General features: G+C 41.8%; 1 pseudogene; it reads left to right on the top strand.

Moving 5' to 3' along the window:
- The first annotated feature begins 1,999 nt into the window (after positions 1–1,999).
- On the top strand, positions 2,000–26,941 carry LOC148526501 (uncharacterized; annotated as a pseudogene).
- Positions 26,942–27,569: the final 628 nt, after the last annotated feature.

The raw sequence follows: 27,569 nt of genomic DNA on the forward strand, positions 1-27,569 counted from the left end.
ATCCCAATACCAGAATGCAGAGGACAACATACCGAATGAAGGTAAGTCTGGGGCACCCTTAGCATTAGCCACATCGGGGGTTAGGATTAGGGAGTCTAGTGGGGTTAAGGTTAGGTTTTGGTGTGGGGCAGATTAGGGTTAGGCACACCTAGTGGGGAGGGTTATGTTAGGGAACCCCGGGAGGATTAGGTTTAGAGAGCAGTAAGGGGTGGTTAGGGTTAGGCACTAGGGGGAGAGGTTAGGGCTATGCACCACTAAGGGAGGGTTAGGCTGGGGACAGGGGAGGTTAGGCTATTTACCTGCCTCTGTCGGATCTTGATCCTGTCAGGATTTGAACCGGCGGCTAAACAGCCACCAGAATTTCAATCCCACTCCAACCATGGTTAACAGAGGAGGAACAACCCTCCTTTTAAAGCTTCCAGTCTGTTGTTCTAACTCAATCAGCATGACAGAGTGATCTCCAGCCTTGTCCTCATCAAAACACTCTCACCTGTGTAAACAAGAGAATCACTGACATGATGTCAGCTGGTCCTTTTGTGGCAGGGCTGAAATGCAGTGGAAATGTTTTTCTTGGGATTAAGTTCATTGTCATGGCAAAGAGGGACTTTGCAATTAATTACAATTCATCTGATCACTCTTCATGACATTCTGGAGAATATGCAAATTGCCATCATAAAAACTGAAGCAGCAAACTTTGTGAAAACCAATATGTGTGTCATTCTCAAAACTTTTGGCCATGGCTGTACCTACTTATAGGAAGTCCATGTTTGGACAGTCCACAGAGCATATATGTAATGCAGCACCACGTAAACATGTGGTTCCCTCTGCCACAGGCTCCTGAAGTATCATGATTCCAATTTCACCTTTTTTCACGGTTTTTGGTCATGTGGTAAAATCAAGAAATTTGGGATTTATTAATTATATATGCCCGCTGCAGCTTAAGTTCGACTCTCTCTTGCATGCTTTTGTACCATTTTTTCCAGCTAGGATTTAGGCCCCTTAAAGGAACCAGTTATTAGTTTTCTCACAATTCTGATTACCCTAGCTAAGAGTAATTTTGATCCTTTGGACCCATTGCTCCTTCCCGTCTCTTCAGGAGTTACAGGTTAAAACATTGCAACTGTTATACTGTGATAGGCATACTTCCTAACCCGACATTGAGAAAGGTGTGATCCAATTTTATGACAAATGGGGTATATGCATTGTTTGGATTCGCAATCATAAGTCATCATTAAAATCTTTAAATCTACAACCTGGTTTCCACACCATATACTAATCAATGAGTCATAGTGATAGTCTATTTTACACTTTTTATTCCCTGTTTAATAGACCCCCATCAGTTTACATTTACTTTTTCTACTGTCATATTTTTGCATTTCTGTATTTACTTTTAGTCAACCATGTCTCTCATTTGGATATTGTAGGACTCTGCTGATCTGTAACTTCTGCTCTCCCCCTCAGCCCCCTTTCCCTTATGTGTTTTTCCCTTGTCCCCCCTCCCCTCCACATCCCTTTGATATGTTATCATGCTTTATTTTGGTATTAGCAACACAATATTTGGTTGTCTGTTTAGGTCCAATGTCTGCACAATTGTGCTTCAGTATGTCCAAAACATTTGTACTTCCATTTATGGGCCAGCTTTATTTCTTGGCATCAGACAATTTTGGTTTTGGGTTATAACTTTTATCATGTACTGTGGCCTTCAAAGTTTAATAAAAATTGTATGTTTCTATGTTATGTACTATCTTGTATTACTACCCTACAAGATCAATAAAACAGAATAAAAAAATGGTTCAAACTCTTTGACATTTCAAATGGGTTTTAGTCTCTGCCCCTATCTGAAGAGTGTCAGTACAAATTTTCCTACACATTTCTCAGAAAACAATACAGGTTTATGTGTTTACCCCAGAGATTCCATAACACTACATAATTTTTTCATACCACAATGAGATCTCTTAATTTTTTTTTTCTGCCCAAAACAATTTGTTGCAGTATGTAGATGGCATCTTACTATCGAAAGAGACAAAGGAAGAGCATCTTCTGCAAGGTGGGACTTAGGGGAATTCTCAAAAATGCAGGTTTGAAATGTAACCCATCTAAAGCTCAAATTCTATGTGAATCTGTTTTCCTTCCTGGGAATCAATGCTATATCTGATAGGAAGTGGTAGACAAAGGATGGTTCTCCTGTCAGCTACCAACACTGAGATCCTTCCGGGGGTTTGTAAGTTACTCTAGGACTTTAATTCCTGATTTTATACAAACATCTGCAGCTCTCTATTCTCTCCTCAAAAAGGATGTAAAATGGGTATGGATCTCCAGTCACACAAAGGCAATAGAATCACTAAAGGAAGCATAAGCTAGTGCCCCTGCCCTTGCTACTCCAGATCCCCAGTTTCCCTTCCACTTAGAAAAAGCAGCCTCAGAAACAGCCATGTCTGCAGTCCTATTGCTGGAAACACATGTACAACAAAGGCCCATAGCCTATGCAGCAAAGTTACTAACACCATTGGAAATAAAATACTATGTGTGTGAAAAACACAACCTTGTCACAATTTGGGTAGTAAAATTGTTCACATACATGATAGGCGTGAACCCTGTCATCTTACATTCCACTCACATGCCAACAAGGTTCCTCCTCACCGACAGAATCAAATATGAAAATGTCCTATAATGCCAGGTTACCACATTGGGCCCTTTTGTTGTAAGATCAGAATATTACAGTAAAAGCCACTACCAGTCCACCAATACTGTAATGCATCCTCAAACTACACCACAATATGTGTTTCACTCTTGTGATGTAAAATCTGCACAGTATACTCAGCAGGCAGCAGTAGCACATGTCCTTGAGTTATTCCACAAAAATGAAATAACATTGTACTCTGACTCAGCATAGGTGAGTAATGCCCTTACTGAATTTTTGCCCTTTTGGCACACTCATCAGTATACCTCATCTGATGGAAGCCCTCTTCAATATGCAGACCTTCTTCAGTACATAGTCTCCTTAGTACAGAGCGTAACACATGTCACCTGGGACTGTGAAGTCAAAGGGGATTCACCTGCATCACCACACCATGACAGAATGAATGTCTGACCATTTATCCAAACAAGGACACAAGAGGGAAGCTGTGGCATATATACGGTACAGTACCTAAAGCCAGCACAGAGAGAAAAATGTGCACTCTTGTTTGTGCAGTGACAAATGGCCAGAGATGATAAATGCACCAGATATACCAGAGATCAAAATGCAAGACCCTATACAGAAGGAATTAGGAGTTAAATTTAAAAGAGGGAAACACATTGGCAAAACACACAACATCAAAAACTAACCAAGTACAAGGAAATACTTATCTTTCATGGGGAAATAACAACATATGTGTGGTCCCAAAAGAGTATAGGCATGAAATGATATGTCTGGTACATGACCTTTCCTACAGGTGGACACCAAGGTGTAGAAAAGACTCATCAGAGACAAAACACAGTAGGTTGGTGGCCAGACATTGAAAAGATGTACAGCAATACTGTGACAACTATGTGGTATGTGCCCAAGTTAACCCAGCACCTACAGATGTGTCCACATACATCTATCCTTCATGCTCTACAAGTCGCGTTACACATAATGCATGATTGCCGTGTGGCACAGTAGTGCAGAGCATCTTTTTGTTTGTCTTTTTCCCTTCAAATGCTTATTCACAAAGCAATGCAATAGGATGCACAAGCAGGTAATACTGATTAAAATGATATGTGGCATGCCTATATTCTGAGTGCAACTGCAGTTATATCAGCATGCAAATTGCTATATCAGTAGCTGTGACACTGTAATGTAATATTTCGTATGACGATGTAAGGTTTGCAGTGGTTATAAGGAAAGTGCCGGTTACTTGTCAGTTGCCAGATAGTAGTCAGCTATACTGTAGATGGCTGGACGCAAAGGGAATCTCCGGTTTTCTGGTAGGAGAGCAGCAACGCATTTCGGCTACTACTGTAGCCTTTTTCAAGCAACTGACAAGTAACCAGCACCTTCCTTACAACCGCTGTAAAACCTTACATCATCAGGCAGCTGTGGAGACGATAGTGGGCCGCGACTACAGTGCCGGTACACATGGTCCCTGACTGTGGACCATCATCCATTACATCATCCACGCTGCCGCAGGTTATCAAGAGATGGGAGCTGTTTGCACTTCATGGTGATTCATTACACCAGGCCGTCCTCTTCTGCAGTGTCCCAGCCACTTCAAAGGTACAGCATTAACCATGGGCTGCCAGCGACGGCATACTGACAGGACCCTGTTTACAGGTATGCTTATGTATGGGACTCTAATTAATAACAGTTAATTTGAGGGGACATAAACTGTTTTTTGGTTCTCCTTGGATGGCCTAAGGCTGGATACACACCTAAAGATTTTCTGTCCAACCATCCAATTAGTTGATTGATTGGAATGAAAATCTAATAAGGTATGAAATCAAATGACAATCAGCAATATGCTCCCAAATGCCGGAAAATGGACAAAAACTGTTGTCTGAACAAATTGTTTAGATCAAACATTTAACAAACTTGTCTGAACGACCATTTTCATCTATTTTCTGGCATTTAGGAGCAAATTGCTGATCATCAGTTACTCCCATACGTTACCAGATTTTCATTCCAACCAATCAACTAGTTGGATGGTTGGACAGAAAATCTTTAGGTGTGTACCCAGCTTAACTGTTATATTTATAACTGTGATGAGATAATGCTATTACTATAAAACAACTAAAAGAGAACTGGTACACATTTTTGTGTGAGAGAATCTCCAGGAAAATATTATTGAGATACTACATTGAAATAGTATCAGTTTTTTGGACACAATTGAGCACAATCTGGATTAGTTACTGGCAACAGTAACATTTGACTTTTCTATTTGATTCAAGATATAACAGTTTTTTTATTCTATTTTTTTATTCTATTTTTATTTTCATTAAATTTTCTCCACTAAGAGTCTGATCCACTCATTTTTTATCTTGCTGACATAATATGTAATATTTCTTATGCAACAGATATTTATTGCCAACCTGAATATATACACTTTTTGTGTCTTTATTAAATGTCTATTTAATCTTGCTTTAGTCTAATTATTTGCTTGATGTATTGCTTTATTTATTATTTTTCACGGAATAAATTTTATATATATGAATTGATTTGTGTGAAACTAATGTCCCAACATAAGTATTAGAGCGCAGTATACATTTGTTTTGTTTAAGAAAAGAGGGGTCCATTTTTGATAATCGATAAACTGAGTCCCTCTGTATACACAGTGAGAATAAATGATAAAAAAAAGGTGCAGGATAAATGGGTACTTGATAATCAAATTAAACTGTACAAAGAAGAAGGTACAACTGATTAACTGTTCTCTTTTCCCTCATCATATTCTTTTTAAAGGAAAAAGAGAATACTAACTTTGTTTCTGTCCCTATTGATGAGCCTTCAGATCCAGAGCACCAACAATGCCAACATTTTGTTTAGAGTAATAGCAAATCCAATCTAGTGCAAAGAAGGAGAAACAATTCTACTTCCAGTGTCAGTCCATGACACAAAAGGTGAGCAGGTATCCTGGTGGGGCCCAGCTGACAAAGTCTGGAATAATGGAAATGCTGGAAACTCTCCATACTACAAAAACAGTATATATGTCTTTCCAAATGAATAATTATTGCTCAGACTCTCAAAGCTTACAGATGCAGGAAATTTGACATATGGGTCAAACCTCTACATTCAATCTATGGAAATCCAGCTATGCTAAAGAGAAGCTATTTTCCTGGCAGCATTCCACTGACTGGTCTCAGTAAATAAAACCTACTCCATTCATGATCACAACAACAAGGGAGAAAGTACTTCCAACTGCTACAAAGACTGAATGTCCACAAACAAGTGAAGGACCCACTAGCGGTCTTACTGCCACTTCCATTCCTGGTTCACTGATAAACAATGTACATACATGCCTGTGCCAGTTGTCTTGAACCTATTCAAATGGAATATGGTAGAGTTGATTATTGCTTCTCACCAGAGCAGAACTCAAGACCCATATGTAGGACAGGCTACCCCTTCCCAAAAATTGAATTTTAGATCCAGGGAGTTACAAAGTTTAGATGGGATTATTGGATTCCTCCCTGGACTAAATGGTTCTGGGATGTCAATTTGGAATTGAGACGATTTGGAAGTAATCCACAGACACATAGGCAATTTTGACCAGAATGAGGCTATTGAGGGTCTGGCCGGTGAAGAAAATGTTACTGTTTATAATATGCATGATATTGCAAAACAAAATCATGTTCTGCATATGGTAATTACTGTATGTCCTCAACACAATCACAAATGTACTGTAATTTACAGACATACAATCAGGTAGAATACCTGACATTTTAAGTAATAATTACCTGACCAATTGGTAATGCTCCACAATCAATGGGCATAGTTGAAGATACCTGTTTATCTCCACAATTAGGAATTTAGGTGCTGTGTCCCCCATACCCAAATAGAAATTCACCGCATTGTCACAACAAGCAGCAACCTTGTGCAGTCAATGAAATTCTATATGTCTCCTTTACCAGTTCAACCCAAGCAAGTCTTTCTTTCACAAACTGTCTACAGTCCAATCTTTTGGGTACTTGAAAAAAGGATATTTACAGAGCAGTTGGACCTACCAGAACTAGTAATCCAAGTCAATGACACCTGAAAAGTGCCACATACCGTTTGTGATGCAGTCAAGGTAAAGAAATAATTGTGCCACTGTAACATTTTTGAAACTGAGTTGCCAATCTGTGCCCTGGAATCAAGTAAACCAAGCAACTTGCTCATGGACATACATGGACTAGTCAACATTCACAGCAAAGCTATGTGTGGATCCAGACACAGTGGAAGTTATTAAATACATCATCCAGCTGTGCAGTCAGAGACATTGCATGTCCAGGACAACTAACAAAATGGAGAACTCCAGTGGCGAAAGATACGTACAACATAGATGGACAGTAATGCATAGTTACAAATTATAGGGAGTTCTTGTATGGGAAAAGTCGTGTCCTGTGCCGAACCCAATTTTAGCTTCAGCCCACATGAGCATATTACTATTGCTCAGACAGTTATCACCCCAATTCCTGTTTATGAAGAGGACATAAATATAGGTAGTGAACCAGAAATTTCTAACCTTGGAGAATATATACTTGTGTTCAACATACATATAGATCATTTCATTTTAAATTTACAGAAACTCTTGGATAGGAAAGACACACACACAGTTCAAATTAATAACATGTTTAAGAAGACAGATGTCACATTCTGGGCTGAGAGGCTGCCAGGGTGATGGGTCTTACTTCTCTGGGCACTCTAGTGCGGGTCCTCCGGCGGTGGAGCAGGTCCCTGGAGGGCAGCGCTGGGAACAGTGAGCCTTCACAGGCTGAGGGCGCCCATCTGGAGACAGGTGTGAGCAGGTGAAACTGACAGTGCTTCCGCACTGAGACTACTGGGCGTGACCATTTTGGATTCTGGTCAGGTGTCTGGTTGGAGCCAATCAGGTCACAGCTTGTCCTGGGAGTGCTAGCAGCCAATCCTGCACTACCTGCGGGTACTAAAGGGCTGTCAAGAAGTCCTTTAGTTGCCAGTGCAACGTCTATCACAGCCTATGCTGTGAGCTAGTTCCTGTGCTCCCTTGCTCCTTGCGTGCTGCAGTTCCAGTGTGTCTCAGTGAAACTACCTTGTAGCCCTGTACCAGTCCAGCCTTGCGTGCCAGCTTGCCTCTGGTGCCCGCTACCTGCTGTCACCCGGCCGACCCTGGTCGCTGGGTTCTGCCTGCGTCTCTTCAAGCCACACCTCGCCCTCCGTGCACCAGTCACCTCATGAGTCATACCCTGTTACGACCGGCTGCCTTCCAGTTCCAACAAGCAAGCCTCCATTTCGCATCCGATTCCACTCTGGGTCCAAGCCAACTCCAAGCCGTGACAGTTTGCACTGGCCAAATGGATTCGGCTAGTGGACAGGATCTGAGGGCTTACCTGCTCCAGAACATAGCTAGCCATTTAGAGGACTCGAAGCTTCACAGTGACAAATGGCTCAATTCCTACAGGAGATGTCAATTTGTCAGGACACCTTGCAGGCCTCCCTGGTTACAGTTAATATGCCTGTCGCCACGAACCAGCCAGCGGCTCCAGCCATTCCCGCTCCACCCGCACCATCCGCACCATCCCATCTGCACCACCCGACGCCAAATAAATTTGATGGGAGTCCTAATTATGGCGTGGGTTCCTGAACCAATGCGATGTTCAATTCACATTACAGCCTATGAACTTCCCGTCCCCTAAGTCCAAAGTGGCCTATATTGTGTCTCTATTGTCCGGCTCAGCTCTAGACTGGGTTTCACCACTCTGGGAGAGGTCCAGTCCTTTGTTGGATAATTACTATGAGTTCCTTTCTGTCTTTTGAAGGATTTTTGATGAACCGGGGGAAGAACTACGTTGGCAGCAGCTAAGATCCTGCGCCTTCGTCAAGGGAACTGCCCAGTTAGCCAATACATTATCCAGTTCCGAACGTTGGCTTCTGAGCTGAAATGGAATGAGAAGGCCCTGATTTCCACTTTCTGGCTGTATGTCGGATCGAATAAAAGACAACCTCACCACATGGGACCTTCCTGCTACCCTCAATGACCTTAGCTCTCTTTGCAATAAAGTGGACTTACGTTATCGGGAGTGTCTGAGCGAAAGGATTAGGGGAGATTGTTTCAGATCCCGGCCTACCACTACTCCAGCCACCCTCCCACCTGAACAGATAGGCGACGAACCTATGCAGATTAACCGGGCATGTCTCTCAGTTGAAGAACGACAGTGGCGCAGATGGGAAAACCTTTGCATGTACTGTGGAGAGTCCGGTCATCTGGTTGCTGCCTGTCCCATCCATCCATCCATGCGGGAAACTCCCGCTCTTAACCAGTTCCGGAGAACCAGGTTGGGAGTTATGTCTTCATCTCCACCTAAAGCTGACTCTGCCTTGTCCATTACTCTGGAGTTATCGCACGGGTCTAAAATTGTTCTCTTTCTCCTTGATTCAGGGGTCGCTGAGAGCTTCATCACCACTGAGCTCGTCCAGAGATTTTGAATTCCAGTCTTCCCTCTTGATCACACACTAACCCTGCCTGCCGTGGATGGTACTCAAATATCCAATGAGACCGTATCCCTTCATACTCGACCTGTGCAGGTTCGTGTGGGGGCTCTCCACATGGAAGCAATCCAATTTTTGGTTATTCCCAAAGCCTCTCACAGAGTTATTCTCGGATATCCCTGGCTGTGCAAGCATTCTCCCAACATAGACTGGGATACCATGCAAATTCTTTCCTGGGGAGATGCTTGTCAGGTATCCTGCCTCCTGTCCGCATTGCAGCAGCTATGCAAATACCCTCCCAGTACCTCTCGTTCAGCGATGTCTTCTGTAAAGCGGGTGCTGATACCCTGCCTCCGTATCGGGAGTGGGACTGTCCCATCGATTTGTTCCCCGGTAAAGATCCTCTACATGGTCGTACCTACCTGCTGTCCTTGCCTGAGACCAAGGCCATGTTGGCATACATTTAGGAAAACCTTCAAAATGGATTTATCCAACCTTCCTCTTTGCCAGCCAGTGCAGGCTTCTTCTTTGTACCCAAAAAAGATGGAGGTCTGTGTCCCTGCATCGATTACCAAGGCTTAAATGATATCACTATCAAGAATCATTGTCTGATACCCCTCATCTCTGAACTGTTTGATTGGGTAAAGTGAGCCACGATATTCACCAAGTTAGATCTAAGAGGGCCGTATAACCTCATCAGAATATGGGCCGGTGACGAATGGAAATCTGCATTCAATACTCGAGACGGTCATTTTGAATATTTAGTAATGCCATTTGGTCTCTGCAACATCCCTGCTGTTTTCCAGAATTTCGTGAATGAGATTTTTCGGGACTTGTTGTATGTCTCAGTGGTGGTATACTTAGACGACATCCTGATATTCTTCTCCAGTATTGACTAATATCGATCTCAAGTTAAGTAAAGTGACTCCGGACAATTATTGAGTTGGGCTCATACCTCTCGCTTTTCCGGACATACGTGCATACGTAAGACTCTGGCATTCCCACAACAGTCATATTGGTGGCCCGCCATGAAGTCTGAAATTGCGGAGTATATTTCCTCCTGCCCACAGTGTGCTCAGCATAAAATATCCAGGCAAGCTCCAGCTGGTACCCTACTTCCCCTCTCTGTACCACTCCGTCCCTGGACACACCTATCCATGTACTTTGTTATGGAGTTACCTATCTCCAACAGGTTCACCACCATCTGGGTAGTGGTAGATCGGTTTTCGAAGATGGTACACTACATTTCTCTTATGAAACTGCCTACTGCCCCAAACTTGCTCAATTATTTGTCGACAATATCTTCCGCTTACATGGACTTCTTACTGAAATTGTTTCTGATCGTGGAGTACAGTTTGTCACAAAATTCTGGAGGGCTCTCTGTTCCGTCTTCCCAGTTAAATTAAAATTCTCCATGGCCTATCACCCTCAGTACAATGGGTCCACCGAAAGGGTCAATCAAGACCTGGAGACTTTCCTATGGATCCATATGTCCTCATCCAAAGACAGCTGGGTGGACACTCTACCCTGGGCAGAGTTTGCTCACAATAGCTTGTACCATTCATCCACAGGTCAAACCCCAATTTTCACAGTTTTTGGCCTGCATCCCAGAGTACCAGAGTTCAGAGAACTGCCAGTTTTTGACGTACCAGCAGTGACTTCTACACTACAGAACTTTTCACAAATATGGTCTCAAGTTCACTCTGCTCTACAGAAGACTTCTGACTGTTACAAGCTAGGAGCTGATAGAAAGAGAAGAGCAGTACCCAACATGAAGGAGGGCGATCTTGTCTGGCTCTCTACTTGCAATCTTCTCCTTAAGGTTCTGTCCATGCAGTTTGCCCCTCGCTTCATCGGTCCATTTCCCATCATTCAAGTGATTAACCCGATGGCCTACAAACTGAAGCTTCCATCCTACCTCAAAGTACCAAACTCTTTCCACATATCCCTGTTAAAACCTCTTATCCTAAATTGTTTCCAGAGGATTCTGCCACGCTCTCTTAAGGTACTTACTGAGAGGGACATAGAATTTGAAGTTAAACTGATCTTGGACTCTCGATTTTGCTATGACCAACTTCAATATCTGTTGGACTGGAGAGGGTATGGACCAGAAGAATGATGCTGGGTGAAGGCAGGGGATGTCCATGCTCCTCAATTGGTGCATAAATTTCATACAGAGAATCCTAAGAAACCCAAGAAGTGTCCAGAGGCCACTCATAAAGGAGGGGGTACTGTCACGATCTGGGCTGATAGGCTGCCAGGGTCGCGGGTCTTACCACTCTGGGCGCCCTGGTGCTGGTCCTTTGGCAGTGGAGCAGGTCCCTGGAGTTCGGCACTGGGCACAGTGAGCCCTCACAGGCCGTGGGCGCCCATCTGGAGACAGGTGTGAGCAGGTGAAACTGAAAGCGCTTCCGCGCTGGAGACTACTGGGCGAGGCCATTTTGGATTCTGGTCAGGTGTCTGGTTGGAGCCAATCAGGTCACAGCTTGTCCTGGGAGTGCTAGCAGCCAATCCTGCACTACCTGCGGGTACTAAAGGGCTGTCAAGCAGTCCTTTAGTTGCCACTGTGATCTAGTTCCTGTGCTCCCTTGCGTGCTGCAGTTCCAGTGTGTCTCAATGAAACTACCTTGTAGCCCTGTACCAGTCCAGCCCTGCATGCCAGCTTGCCTCCAGTGCCCGCTACCTGCTGTCGCCCGGCTGACCCCAGTCGCTGAGTTCTGCCTGCGTCTCTTCAAACCACACCTCGCCCTCCGTGCACCAGTCACCTCATGAGTCATATCCCGTTACGACCGGCTGCCTTCCAGTTCCAACAAGCAAGCCTTCTTTCCCCATCTGACTCCACTCCGGGTCCAAGCCCACGCCAAGCCGTGACAACAGATGCCACACTAATATAAATATTAAATGATTAAGATTTTGAAATCACCATGACCAACACCTGGCTTGAGATTTGTTTAAAGGACTTGTTGATTGGACAAACAATTTTGTAATCATTTTAATATCAATGTTATTGTGACTTAAGAATGTAGGAAGTTAGGAAAACTGGCAGATGCTAGATATAAACAATTGTCGTCTTAATGTGTGTGGGGATCTCCATTAATTGTCACGGCCAAAATGGGGCAACTGTTACCAAATAGGTAATCATTTAATTAAAATATAATTTAGTAGGTATTAGGGTTAAAGGAAATTGTTTGTCTCAAAATAACATTAATGAGAAAAGGTGATTTTATAGTGAGGAGTAGATGTATTACAATAATATTTGCATGCATAAATATATTCAAGAGGGAACTAGTTATATGTATATATGTCTGATTCTCAGCACATATATAATTTGGATTCTGGTAGATAAGGTCAACATTTCACTTTGCTTAGGCCATACAATATGCAAACAGATACTTGTATGCACAGGCATATGTTGAGATACACAGTTAAAGATTAGAAGCAAAGTTAACCATACTTTTAGTGACTATAAACTAGCTCATCTATTGTCGAGTCTTTCGGCAGGCCAGGGGCCATGATAACAGGAGATCAAATAAACTACTGTACCACCAAGAGGTCACATCTGTTGATGCTAACACCCAGGCAAAATAGACCTATCCACACAACAAATAACCAAAAGAAAATATTTGGTTAAAAAAATACCAAATTTTATGACTCCAAATTAACCTCCCTGCTTACCACCTTGGGGTAGAGTGAGCTGACATGTTTTATGACACCTTGGAATCACTTTCCAGGCAGGGCTGAATAACCAGGAGTGCAGCTGGTCAGCTGTGCCACCCTCAAACTAAAGCAACAGCCAGGACATATTGGGGCCATCTGACACAATGCCTGGCCCCTCCCTCCTGTCTCAGTGGGGGCTGTGTATACTGAGGGGTAGAATGTGTAGGGCTGTGTGTACTGAGGGGTAGTATGAGGGGGCTGTGTATACTGTGGGGTAGTATGGGGGGGCTGTGTATACTGTGGGTTAGTATGAGGGGGCTGTGTATACTGAGGGTTAGTATTGGGGGCTGTGTATACTGAGGGGTAGTATGGGGGGCTGTATATATTGCAATGTAATATGGGGTGCCGTGTATACCGTGGGGTAGTATGGAGGGCTATTTATACTGCAATGTGATGAAGGGTGCTGTGTGTACTATGGGGTAGTATTGGGGGTTGTGTATACTGCATTGTAATATGGGGTGCTGTGTGTACTGAGGGGAAGTATTGGGGAAGGGGGCTGTGTATACAGCATTGTAATAAGGGGTGCTGTGTGTACTGATAGGTTGTATGGGGGAGGGTTGCTGTGTATACTGCAATGTAATATAGGGGAGCTGTGTGTACTGAGGGGAAGTAAGGGGGAGGGGGGCTGTGTATACTGCAAAGTTATATGTAACCGACTGCGGTTGCAGTGAGGACTTGGACGCAGAGTGACTGATAGATGGGGCATTTGTGGGAGGTAACGGGGGATGGCGAGTAAAACCTAGGCCTGTCGTGACTGTTTGGGGGACGTGTCTCAGCCTGCGACTGTGAATTCGTACACAGCCATTGGGATTAGCAAAGCTGTCGGTGGGTGTCTCAATACAAATCCAGACGGCAGCATCATTTGAATATTTTCGCACAGTAGTTGCATACAAATTCGCAGCTGCGAATGCATTAGTGTACATCTCTAAATCAGGTCCACAGTCAGTAAATATTACATAACCTAGTGTGTGTATATATATATTAGTGTGTGTGTAATAAGTCAGAATGTTTATAACATTTTTGGGGGGTAATTGCTGTTTTATATTTATTGCACCTCTGAACATTTTTTTACTCAGCAGATAGAAATGGAGTGGCACTATGTATATATGCATGTTATATAGCAAGCACCACTATGGCATAGTATAAAACACTATGGGCCTGATTCTGAGTCAGACGCAGTAGAGTGATGTTTTCCATCTGTCCATGCGTCAGGGTTGCACCTGCTCATATATCCTGATGGTGTTCGTACAGAGGGCCTGATTCAGAGCTGGACGCTATTTGCGGACGGTCGTTCCAAAAAAGGGGCCGGCTATTTAAATTGAGCGCTCCACTCTTTGCGGTTCGTTGACGCCTCTATGTCTGAGCGAGCGAACAAAAAATGCGCTCGCTATTTTGTAAAGACGAACCTTTGCCGTTCGCAACACACGTCATCTCCGGTATTTATTAGATTAATCGGGTACATCGAAAGGCATCAGAACTGCTCGCAGTGGTTGTGGTAGGATTTTCCTACCGCAATCACTGCGAGCAGTTCAGGCTAAAAGACAACCAAGTGACGTGGTCGATGACGCTCCTTTACTAATTATGCACTCCCATTAAACGCCCTTTTTACTGTTAGGCACGCCTGCGTTCGGATCTCTACTCCCCCATTTTCAAGCACCTTCCCCTGTTACCACCCACAAACGGTACATTCTGTCAATCAAATTAGCAGCCCCTGGCTGTTTTGTGAGCGCACGATTTCCGACCGCAATGACTGGTTTGCGCATGCGCATTATGACCCATACGCATGCGCAGTTGTGCGAACATCGCTCAGAGCGAACGAGCGGTCTGAATCAGGCCCGGAGTCGCAGTACATAATTAATGTATTAGAAATGTGCTGGGCATTCCTGGGTGGCTACAGGGGATTGGTTAGCCAGATGTAGCATAGTATATGGGCATGTGTTTGGAGAAACACTGGCGGGTTGCTGAAAGTGGTTGCTTAGAGATGTTGAATCACTCACATTGGAGGCTAAACATAGAGGAAAATCTGTACCTTGTAGCATATTGTTTGTGCAAGTTTCAATGGTGAGACCGATGGTGGAGTATAAAGATGCACAAAGCATTATTGTAGCGTCTGTAGAGTCTGAAAGTTGGCGCCACAGTCCTTGCACACAGCAGGGAAGGGCATTGTGGCATCATTAGCATAAAATCACAGATGCAACTGCAGAAAAGACATAAGGAAGGCCACGACTGCCTCCGACTCAGAATCAGGCCCTATGAGAAGGCTATAGCCCGCTCCCTCCACAGTCCCCACCACCTCAATAGGCCCACACCCATTATGGCTGCTTTTAGAAATTTCCAGCACTGGTTTTCCATCCCAATCCACCCCTGTATGTAGTTAAGGAAGTGTAAGTAATTAGAAGACTTATTACCATTGTGTTTTCTTATCTTGTATTTCGTATGACCTAGAATAAATGTATTAGTGAAACAGAGCTTTTTTTCTATGTTTCAAACTCATTTTGGCATCACTAAAGCTATACATGAAATCTGCAAATATTAAGTAAGACTCTGAAAGGTTGGACAATCGACTTGTATCATAAGGTATAGAACTCATATATATTTATTGAGCCAGGAGAATACATTCCTGCATAAACTATATCTATCACTTGCATCTATCTATCTATGCATTGCTTGGACAGTAGATGTTGATTTCAATAGATATGTCTATATCCACATAGTCATTAAGCCAGAATTGTATATCTCCTGTAAAGTATATTTACTCTTCGCCTTGATATATTTCTTGGACAGTAGATATATAGGCCCCTTAAACAATGTGAGTCAATTCACACGTATAAGAATGTTCATATACAAGTACATTTTTGTGTGATTAGACCAGTAATAATATTTTTACCCTTTTATGAGTCACCTATTTGTAAGCCTGTAATAATATATTTGCAGATATAAGAAATATAAAACATATTTCAATATATTATATAAATCCAGATGACGGCGGCACTCACAGGACTTTGAATCACTGAAACACTAAGGACCTCATTCAGAGGCGCTCGCAAAAAGCAAGCACTCGCACTGAATGAGATCGGCCATTTTTTTTTTTAAAACCAGCTGCCTGGCCGCTCGCTAAGCTGTGGGTGACCACTCACAGCTTTTGCGAGCGGCCAGGTGATGATTGCGATTATCGGGCTTGAGACGAGACCCTTGTGGTAAGGTCTCATCTGCCGCAAGCCCCAGTGAGCTTCCTGCTCAAATAGAGCAGGAAGCTCACTATTGACATCACGAATGATGTCAGTAGGGCCGCCCACATATGGCAGGCGTTCCTTCAGGAATGCCTCCGTTTTTCCAGCCACCCCACCTCCCCGCCTACAAAACGGGGTAAGCTGTCGATCAACATTGATAGCCACCCCGTTTGTAACGAGCCCCGGAGCGAGTGAATATCTCACTCACTACGGGGCTTGTGCACGCGCGCGGCACGTGCGCAGTGCCCCACCATTGACCTGCTTGCGAGCGGGTCTGAATGAGGGCCTAAGTCAAGGTTGGAGCAACCTTGACTTACTGTAGTGTCTCAGTGATTCAAAGTCCTGTGAGTGGTGCCGTCATTGCAGCTGAATCAGGCCCATCAGAAGGGTGAGCTAGAATATGGTTCAGATGTTAGACAACTCATAAAAAATTATTTCTATGTGGATGACTGTTTCAAATATTTCCCAACAGGTGAGACTACATTTAGCCACGTCAAGAGAGCTCAGGAAATGCTTTCTGGTCTGTGATGCTTTCTGGTCAGGAAGTTACTGCCCCACCGATGAGAGCTCAGCCGGCGGTACCCTGTGTCCAAAGGGAAAGTCTCAGCAGACGGGGAGAAAGGAACCCTGACAGATCACCAGGAGCAGCAGTACTGGGACATACTACTCACCGGGCTGAACACGGAGGCGGTAGGAACCCAACCACACGGTACTGCAGTATAGGGTCCATTTGGATGCCAGATGTCCAGGATAAAATCACCACTACAGAAATAGCTACCCAGATTAACAAAAGAAGACCTAACTAAGAAAATAGAAGGTGCATGTACTGGTTTTCAAAACCCTTGGTAATACTAAAAGACCCCAACATTCTAAGTAGGATAGGGGATGTAGTACATGAACATTAATGCTTTCTCATACTTCTATATAACCCTCAGCAAAATATCTTGAATTTAGAAAAGTTAACTTTTTTCATATACATTTATCTTTGTTATTATTATTGCTGTAAAAATTATGAAATTGAGGAGCACAAACTGCAGGTTTTCTGTAGTTTTAGATATTTTTTTAAAAAAAACATTGTTTACAATATTGAGAAACTTTAATTCTATGCATACATTGCCACAATATTTTCAAATATATAATTTTTAAATCAAACAGAAGGACAGATTTTTTGTGCCAATGTGTTTAATTTGTACTTAAATTATAATGTTGTAGTGAATTAGAAAGAGTGCTAGCAATACAAGGCAGCACAATATTTTCTTGCCTACACAACAGACTTAGAAGTAGGGAGCACATTTGCATAAATTTTCTCTCACCACTTTTACTTTTGCCTGCCACTTTCTTACTCAGAAGACCAGAACTGTCCATGCTCCTTCTGGAGATTCTAACACCAAAAACTTATGTATGCAAATGTTAATGGTGCCAAGTACAAAGTCTTGCAAACACCTTATGAGACAGGTGTAAAAGACAATATATATATCTACCCTACAGCAAAGGAACAAGTGTGACAAGTTGCCAAACTCAACTTAAAGCCTGGTGACATTGGGCTTGTCAGGGATTGCGAGTCACAATGCTATGAGTGGCCTTTAGGTCTTGTCACCAAAGTATTCCCAAGCAAAGATGGGAAGGTCTGAAAGGTTTAGGTCAAGATCTGCAAGCAGGGAGAGACTAAGTTGTTTCTTAGACCCATGTCTAAACTGATCCTGTTGTTATCGTCTAAGGATTTAAATTGTTTTATCTGTTTATACCAGAAGGGGAGTGTCATGCCTCCAGCATCATTGTTTGTTTAATGCATTGATTCTGTGTGGGCTCCACCTAGTGGATGGCTTTTATCTGCATTGGAAGCTTCCCAATGCACCCTACATAGGTCATATGGCAGTCTCCATCTTAGATTCCACATGGTCTATTGCAAACAGGTGCATAAATCCTCATTTCAGCATAGCATACACATACACATATGCAGCAGTGGTGGCATTAGCATACAACTCTAAACCAGGCCCAATATTTGTTATCACAGATCTGCCATCAGCCACAGACCTGAGTTATTCTGTATGTTTCATGTTATATTTATTGCATCAGTTCACATTGTAATAGCATTATGTTTGAATTACAGTTTTGCATTGAAGTTATAATTCCTTCTATCAATACAATATACACTATTCTTCAAATCTTCATATATAGATTGTGTTATCAAAAAGTAGGAGTGATTATGCTGTCTGCCTTTAATCAGAGGAGATAGTTAGGGTATTACTGAGCACTTAAAACAGTAATACATTGAAGGGATGAGTACTACCAAGTTTCAATAAGTAATAAATAAGCTCCTAATTAACATATTGAAAGCCTTTCCATTCGCATAGAATGTAAACTTGCTTTTAAAGCACAATTGAGGTGCTGTAACTAAATTTGCATTAATGGGCATGATTTAGATACATTTGTTACATCAGATGTCATCATCTCTTCAGCTCGCAACTTGAACCAGGGGTTGAGTACCAGCAAGTCATGTCCATTGAATTAGGCATTATGTCCACAATTATTGTAGCACATTACTGTACATTGGCCATGTCTACATGCCCCCTCCAACTGCCGATTAAGCCCCATTGTCATGGGGGTGGACACAAGTGCAAGTTGCCTGGGAAAAAAATGTACATCTCAAAAAGACAAGCATGTGCACTAAAATAAAAGAAACAAAAAAAGCCACAACTTGAAGATACTTCTGACTTTGAATGAGATCCAGTGGGTCCAATAAAAAATTATACAGACCAGAAGACAGCATTACTAAACTTGTACAAAATTCAAGTCTATTTTTAAAGTTAATGACTAGGTGGCATCTCTCTGTGCAGCAAAGGAAAGCTTACAACTGTTGCCCTAACATCCTGGTCTAAAATTCAATAATCTCTCTCCCAAACGGAAATTACTCTTAAGGTCCACTAGAAGATTAAACAATAATTATATCGTTATCGTTCAATTGTTTGCAAATCATTTGCAAAAATGTCTAAAACGACCAGCTTTGCGTGCTCCCACTGGTCGTTTAGACATTTATCATCGGGCAAACATGCTGGACAACCTGACGATAAAGTTCCACATGTTTGCAGATGATTGATGTGCCTTCACTGAATGACTGCTCATTCAGTGTAGGCACATCAAAGACTGACAAACGACTGCACGATTACAATGTCGTAATCGTGCAGTCTTTTGCCTGTCTTTTAGTGGATGGGCAGCATTACACTAAGTAAGAATAGTGGCCACATACTCACAACACTTTGGAAGGATTGACCCCACTCTACTCAACACCTTCCTTTGTCTGGGTACATTTTTGCTTCTTAATCAAGTGTCAAAACCATGATCGAAATGTAGAGATAGGTAATTGTGTGCTGTGTATTAAACATTTGACACTTTGTAATACCTCTTACAGAAGTGCATACAGAAGTAAATAATCAGCAACCAGGTCACATTTTGTCCATGTATTATGTGTTACATGTGTTCTGAGCAGTGTACTTCTAAGTGTCCCTCATTGGCTATTTGCAGAACTACTGTATGAGAAAAATGTGATTAGTATGTAAAGAATTTATCCAGTTGACTAGCTTACTTTAGTTTCAGAAATAATAAAACTTTATATAAAAAATAGACTTTATCAATACGTCAATGTGGACTAAAATGAGAAAACACTTACAGTAGCTTCACCCTCGTTATAAGCATTCAGACAGTACATTAAGAAAGCAAGTAGAGTTGTTTTCTATTGTTGTTCACAGCGGGTATTAGAGGGGTGATTGAAAAGTTTGTGGCCTAAGGTACAATGAAGTTCTTATTATTTTCACATATAATTGAACTTCGTTGACCATTGAGTGCCATTTATACTGCTTTATTATGTATATATATATTATAATATGTGCATGTGTGTTTATGCAATATATAGATCACTTCATGCAAGCAGCACACCTCATAGGGTAACTACAAAATCACTAATGCGGGTGCATCCAGACAAGGCTCCTAAAGGGGGAGACATGCAAATCCACACCAGCATATGGCAGCATTCCATGCAAGAAACAACAAGCCTGTGTTTATATACACATACAGTAATTTAACAGACTGCATATACTAGATCACCTCAGTCTCCACTCCTCATGCTTGGCTCCACCCCTTCTTTGGAAATCTCCACCTACAAATCCTGCGTTTGCCTCTGATCTCCACCATTCAACGCTCCTACAAACAACTGTAGCAATAACTTGCAAGGGTTGCATTAGTTGCTATTCCAAACAAAGGTATAGTTTGTTACCAAGGCAGATACATTATCTCAGCAATCAGATGCATATCATGTTCTTATTTTAGGCTGAATATGTTGACTGTAGTTAGTTGGTGCATGATATTGATCTTCTGATTCAATCCACTTTATCATACAGGTCATATAATGTTGTGAGGGATATTATATATAGATATTCATAAATCATTAATTATATCATTACTGAAATGTGTGAACACTTCACACATTATTTGTCCAAATTACCCTTGAGCAAATTTGCCTAGTTATAGCTGAACTACAGCCATTCATATATTACATCCCATGTATTTAATGTCATTTCCTTAGATCTCAGAGAGCCGTTTTTTATTAAGTTGATCAAGACAACGATGTATACGCTAATTGAGACTCAGGTGGATATTCATTGTCATTTAAACATACAAACACGCTGCTGAGAGTAGATGGCAACCTGTATATAAACTGAGCCTCAGATTAAAGGCATCTCCAGTATATTGATTCTGTATACTGCCATTGTCTCTATCAACTTAATAGAAAGCGGCTTGCTGAGATCTAACTTCACTTCTTTAAATTTTAATATATTTTAAACATGTTAAGTATTTAGATGTAATATCCCTCTTGTTTAATTAATAAGTTATGTTTAAGACATTTAATAATTCATCCAATATTGACAGAGCATATTTGTGATTAATCCTTGGAGTGCACCTATAATTCTCATTCTTTTATTTTTTGTTTACAAAGAAAAAAATGGCAGCTGTGATGCTTATAGGACATTTGACAGGGTGTCATAGGCACATTTGCTAAGGGTCCTAACCTAGCAAGGTTTTGGTCCTGCCTTTGTTAGGATCCTTCAGACTTTATGTCGTGACCCGAAGGCTTCCTCACAGTCAATGCTATCATCACTAGGCACTAACAACTTCACTGCGGGACTTAGCAGGGATGCACACGCTCTTTTCACTACTTTTTAACATCCCCTTAGATCTTTTAATCTGACATTTTATCACCAGCTATTCTTGGAGAGGCATCACCGTGGGTTCCGATAAGCATAAGGTATCAGCTTTTGCAGACAATCTGGTACATTATTTCCATAATCCATGTGAGGCCATTCCAATATCACTAAAAGTTCTGGGGCATTTTTAACATAATTTTCTGTTCTTAGTCCATACTAGTAAAACAGAGGCATTTGCTTTTTTTAGAGATGCATGTGAGGGTTGGAGAGACACCTTTCCTTTCTGCTGGGCAGGAACTGCCTTGAAATATCTAGGATTATACTTCCCTTCACAGCCCTTGCAAATATATTCTGTCAAAGTCCCCTCCCTAATCCAGGCCACCCAGACAGACTTTCATACCTGTATGAGGGGTATACAATCGGGAAACCGGCTGCCTTAATACCGACAGCCGGCTTCCAGACTGTCATATCCTAGCAAGGGTGAAATGCAGGGCATCTAGATGTAGACGCCTGTCATTTCCCCGGTGCCGGGAGACCGGCGCCCGGCATCCCAATCGAAGGGATGCCCGGCGCTGTGAGCGGACAGCTGCGGGGGGGAGGGTTAGGTTTAGGGCACCTGGGGGGGACTTAGGGTCAGGCACCCCGCCCAGGAGGGTTAGGCTAGGGGGAGGAAGGGTTAGGGTTAGGCACCCCCGGGGGAGGTTAGGGTTAGGCACCTCCCCTGGGGGACTTAGGTTTAGGCAGCGGGGAAGGGGGGTTAGGGTTAGGCACCCCTAAGGAGGGTTAGGGTTAGGGGGTTAGGTTAGTGTATACTTACCTTAGCGACAATCGGGATTTCCAGCGCTGTCTCACTTCCGCTGCCGGGAACTCTGCTTTTGTCGGCCAGGCGCTGCCGGGAATCGAACCGCCGGCGGTCTTTTATACCAATTCCGTATGAAGGTATTCCTATATGATTTTGTGTGATTAAAAGCATTTCTATATGGTTTTGCACTTCCATGTGTTATATCACCTTAAGAGATTTACATTCCTTTACAGACCCTGAGAAGAGAACAGATAAACAGTTCTGTAGGATTGTACTTGTGAAACTTATCTTTTTCTGACAAGTAACTTAATTGAAAAAGTATCATACCCTTTGTTGTATTTCAAATAAATATAGCTGATTTATGAACGAGCCTCAGAAGCGGTTCAGTGCAGCAATATACTCACATCTCTGTGTTGAGTGCCTTTACTTCTCTCCAGTTGACTGCAAGGAGTAATATCCAAATAGACATCGAAGGTACTTAGTAGGTGCTGGGTGGTCCCAGCACCCTGACATTTTCTGTGGGCTCATCCGGGATACCACAATATTTCAACTACTGGCAGGACCAACTCTGAAGTGCCCAGGAACAAGCTGAATTAAACTCCATACGGTGGTAAGTCAAAGTGCGCATTTGTGCCTTCTTACTCTGTTCAGCTCTTCCTGAGGTAATTTTTGGGTGTCCAGTAAGGGTTTTAGAGCGGGTATCCCTTGAACCCCCCGGTGTCATTTGGATATGTAGAATTGTTATAGCAAAAGTTATAAAGTAATACTGTCTGCAGGCAGAGATAATAGTTATATTGATTTTAAGCTTGCCCATGAGTGTCAGGAGTATTGTCCCGAATGTACATTAAGTATTATGTAATATAAGACATCAGGAATAACTACGTATATTATAATTGCAGTTACAGATTATTGTAAATCACATCATATATATATATATATATATATATATGTCCATATACATAATATTATTTTCCAGAAGGTATTAGGAAACCATTGAGGAATAATCTCTATAACGGGTGTTAAATACAAAAGATCAAATGACAGTATATGATAAAATTGTGATTTGTCTGGGAAGTGTGTTTATAACTAAACTTATTGTTATATTATTGTGGTGTTTAAAAACTGGGTTGAAGGGATCAAAAGATATTCTATGAATGAGTCTGTATGATTTCTTAGATTTCTCTGATATGCTATTTTCATGTACAAGTTGTCTGGGACGTTTATTGATAACAACTGATAATTCAGAGATATCCATTTTTGAAGGCAATAGCCCACAGCATCAGAGGTTGTTCAAGACAAAATTTCTGAATGGTTTGTCAAAAATCTACAGGCAACAATTATATCAGAACAGGCCTGAAGCAGTACCTATGACAGTACAAGTCCTTATAACGGTTTTGGAAGGTATTGAAGATAGAGAAACAGTGATCATTTGTGGAATTCATTTGTGTAAAGAAGTGTTGCAGGGAAGCGTGGGGAGTGTATGGTCAAATTGTTTGGCAGCCTGGGCATGTAATTTTCCAAAAGGCAACACCAATTTGTCCATACAGTAAGGAATGTTTACCATCAAAGAGAAATAATACAATTATTTCTAATCTGTATAATGGGGCTATGGGGAATGATGTCTGATATTGGTGAATTCATTGCTATTGCTTGTGGAATAATAAAAGTGGCAGTTCTTGTATTTGTGTTATGGTGGGGAAGATTGGCAAGTACTAAAAATATTGTTTAAATTTGATACCCTTGCAATGTTCAGACTGTACATATGTAGTGGTATTACAAACAAATGTTGATACCATCAACCATATTTCAAGGGGTGTTGTCAGCTACAGCGTATAAAGGTATATTTGTAGGATCCACAATAAATCCCTTGGAACATAGTACAGTTATTCTGGGAGCACATCAATCAGACCCAGCTTTATTGTTGGATTTTGTAGGATATCCTTGGGGGTATGTAATGCAATGTTTCAAGTATATAAGAGAATCAATTACTTGTCCAAATTGCCCACCTATACAGACCTACCATATAATCCAGAGTCTAGAACAAATAGGCTATAGATCCTAACTCTTGACTCCAGTACATTTTCTCTAGCTAGAACCGTGAGCAGTAACCCAGAAATATGGGCACAATCCAGTAAGAATCCCAAACCAGGATTATCTCCACTAGAGATTATGAAAGATAGAGAAGGCACATAATCCATTAAAGGAATACATGTTATTCAAGAAAACTGGCATGCCAGAAACAGGGACTCTGGATATAAATTAATCTAAATTATTCAGGGAAATCCATGGAGCATGGATAAAGAAAAATAAAAGGGTCAAGCAAGTAGATGTGTGGGTTAAAGCATGTAGGTCCTACAAACCAGAAGAACCAGAAAATAATAATGATGATGAGGATGAGTTTCTGAGTGACCCCACTCATTTTCCAAATGCACCACCAGCTCAATCACCTCTGATTCAGAATGTACCCCATAGTACACCAGTGATTACTAATCCATTTTTGCCAACAACACCACTCTCCTGCTACCCAGAGCTAGCTAATCACAACACACCTATGAGTTCCACACCACCACCTAGATATGAATATACTACAGAGGCACCACAGATGCCAATACAACCAATGTCCTTGAGAAAAGTGGGTCCCAATAGTTTGGAAATGGTACCCCCTTTTCAACAGTCTCATATTCTTTATCCCCAAAGAATATGCCCAACAGACGGACTATGTGTGCCAGAGGGAGGATACATGAAGTGTCCCTTTTGTGGAAATTTAGTTTCTCCAGATGTACCCCCCTGCAGTCCCTCAAACTGTGCCAATCAATCAGTAAATCAAGACACACCAAGCAGGATAAGATGGTCTACATATTCTCCTGGATTTATGTATACACTGATAGACCAGCTTCAGAATGCTATGACCACAGGACAAAGAACACACCAAAGACACCAACCTTGTATTAAGAATCAGGGAATTACATGTCATTGTAACCAATGTGTTAGTCAGTCGCTTCATGTTCTGCCAGTAACCATACAGCATACAGTAGATGCCAATGGAGTACTGGAAAGGCAGCAAGAACAACATAACAATTGGACTGCTGCTGAATTACAAAACATTATAGATAAAGCACCAAACCCTAGAAAGAATCCACAAGCCTTCATGACCTATATTACCAGACTCTACACAATATGGACCCTTAGCTGGGTTGATTATAGTCAATTATGTCGCTCCTTGTTGGGTCCAGTAACTACAGCCACCATTGAAGCACTAGCAGCACAGAACTATGCAGGTAATGTCAGAATTGTGATTGATGTCCAGGAAGGGAACAGAAAAACAGTTGACAGTGGAGTGCAATACAAGGCTAGACTGCAACATTGGTGTAATGGTCAAGCAAACTTGGTCCAGCACAGCCAGATATCAAACAAGGAAAAATGGAAACAGTAAGATCTTATTATGACAAACTCAGTCAGAATCATGAAGATGAATGTTCAACAGCATTTACTGCTCTTCAAAACAAAATTTTTAAATGGCCTCACGGAAGAAAACAGATGTCAGTTATTTGCCATAAGACCGGAATGTGGAAGTATGGAGGTAACTGCAATACTAACTGTACTAGAAGGTATAGAAGAGAGAAGTCAGGAAAAACAAAAGAAAAGAAAGAGAGAGGAAAAATGCTCCTAAGGTGACAGTGTACTTCACTCCGATCCAGAGGAAAGAACCATCCCAAGGAAGAGGTACTTCGCAAAGAAAAGTAACTACACCACAGAAGACATGAAGAAGAATGGCATGTGTTTCTTTTGTAATCAAAAAGGGCACATAAAAAAGGATTGTCAAGAATACAAAGATGGCTGTCAAAAAGAGAAGATACTGCATAGGATAATGGAAGTCCAGTGTCATGCCTCCCTGTCACTACTCCAGAAAACCCAGACCCTCAACAAGGAATAACCACCTTAAGTCTCCCTACTGGAGAAATGGTCACTTGCCTCATTGACACTGGAGCAGCCCGGACCATATTGAAAGAAAGGGAGGTACCATCTCAACTTCAATCCACAAAGAAATTTGCAGCAACTGGACTTACAAATCAGCCTACTACTCTTCTAGAAAGGAAACTTACTACTATAAAAATTGGAAATAAACAGATTGTAGTACCTATCAAGTTTCTTTACTTCAAAAACTTATACGCAGAACCTATTGGGAGCGGATGTCTTCTATAAACTACAAGCAATAATACAGTATACTCCAAGGGGTGTAAACCTTTCTTCTGGAGGGTCACAAGATTTCCTTGACAAACTACAAGTATTGGCCATGATAGCTCAACTGCCTCCTCAACCGCAGCATGAAAAGCAAGCCTGGTTGACTCAAGTGAATTCACAGGTGTGGTCAAAAGGTAAAAATGATGTTGGACTACTTCACATTTTACCAGTGGAACTTTGTCTTAAACCAGGTGTTAATCCAGTCAGTATTAAACAATACCCTTAGAATCAACAGCAAACCCAGGCTATTGATGCACAAGTACAACAATATTTGGATACATGGGTATTAACTAAATGTAGATCTCTGTGGAATACTCCTCTATTCCCAGTGAAGAAGAAAAGAACCTCTACAGATACCAGTGATACTTTCAGGATGGTTCATGATCTCAGAGAAATTAACAAAATACTTTTGCAAAACACACCCATTGTTCCAAATCCTCATACTCTCATTAATATGATTCCAAGTACCTCAACCTACTTCACAGTAATTGACCTAGCCAATGCTTTCTTCTCTGTACCTATTACCAAAAGAAGCCAGAGATATCTTGCCTTCACACACAGAGGAAATCAATATTGCTGGGCTCAATTACCTCAGGGAGGAGCAACAAGCCCCTCTGATTCTCAGAAGCTATGAGTCTCATTCTTCAAGCATGGAGACCAAGATGTGAAACTACACAACTTATTCAATATGTTGATGATTTACTTTTGGCTATGGATTTGGAGAACATTTGTCTATCAGAAACTGTCTCACTCTTGAATTTCTTGGCAAAACAGAATTGTAGGGTGTCTAAAGATAAATTACAAGCCTGTCAAACCAAGGTAATATTCTTGGGACATTGCCTTTCACAAGGATGCAAACATCTATAGTAACCGTAATCACCCCTTGCCCATACATTGAAACAAATAAGAGCATTTCTAGGACTGATTGGGTACTGTCATGAATGGATACCAAATGCATCATTACTTATGCAAACTGTGTATGATGCACTAAAAAAGGACTATGATAAGACACAACAGCTGCAAGTATTCAAGGAAGCTTTCCAGATTTTTAAAGGAAGTCATTACTTCGGCCCCAGCCCTGGGGACTCCAGACTACCAGAAATAATTTACACTCTTCTGCCATGAAAACAATGGACATGCAACAGGAGTCCTTACATAGATACATGGGACTAAACAAAGACCAGTAGCATATTATTTAACACAACTGGATCCCATCATTTTATGATCTCCATCCTGTATCAAGGTAGTAGCAGCAACACTTC

The sequence above is a fragment of the Taudactylus pleione genome, unplaced genomic scaffold (genome assembly GCF_031769625.1).
Source record: "Taudactylus pleione unplaced genomic scaffold, aTauple2 ptg000095l, whole genome shotgun sequence".
NCBI classification, from domain to species: domain Eukaryota; kingdom Metazoa; phylum Chordata; class Amphibia; order Anura; family Myobatrachidae; genus Taudactylus; species Taudactylus pleione.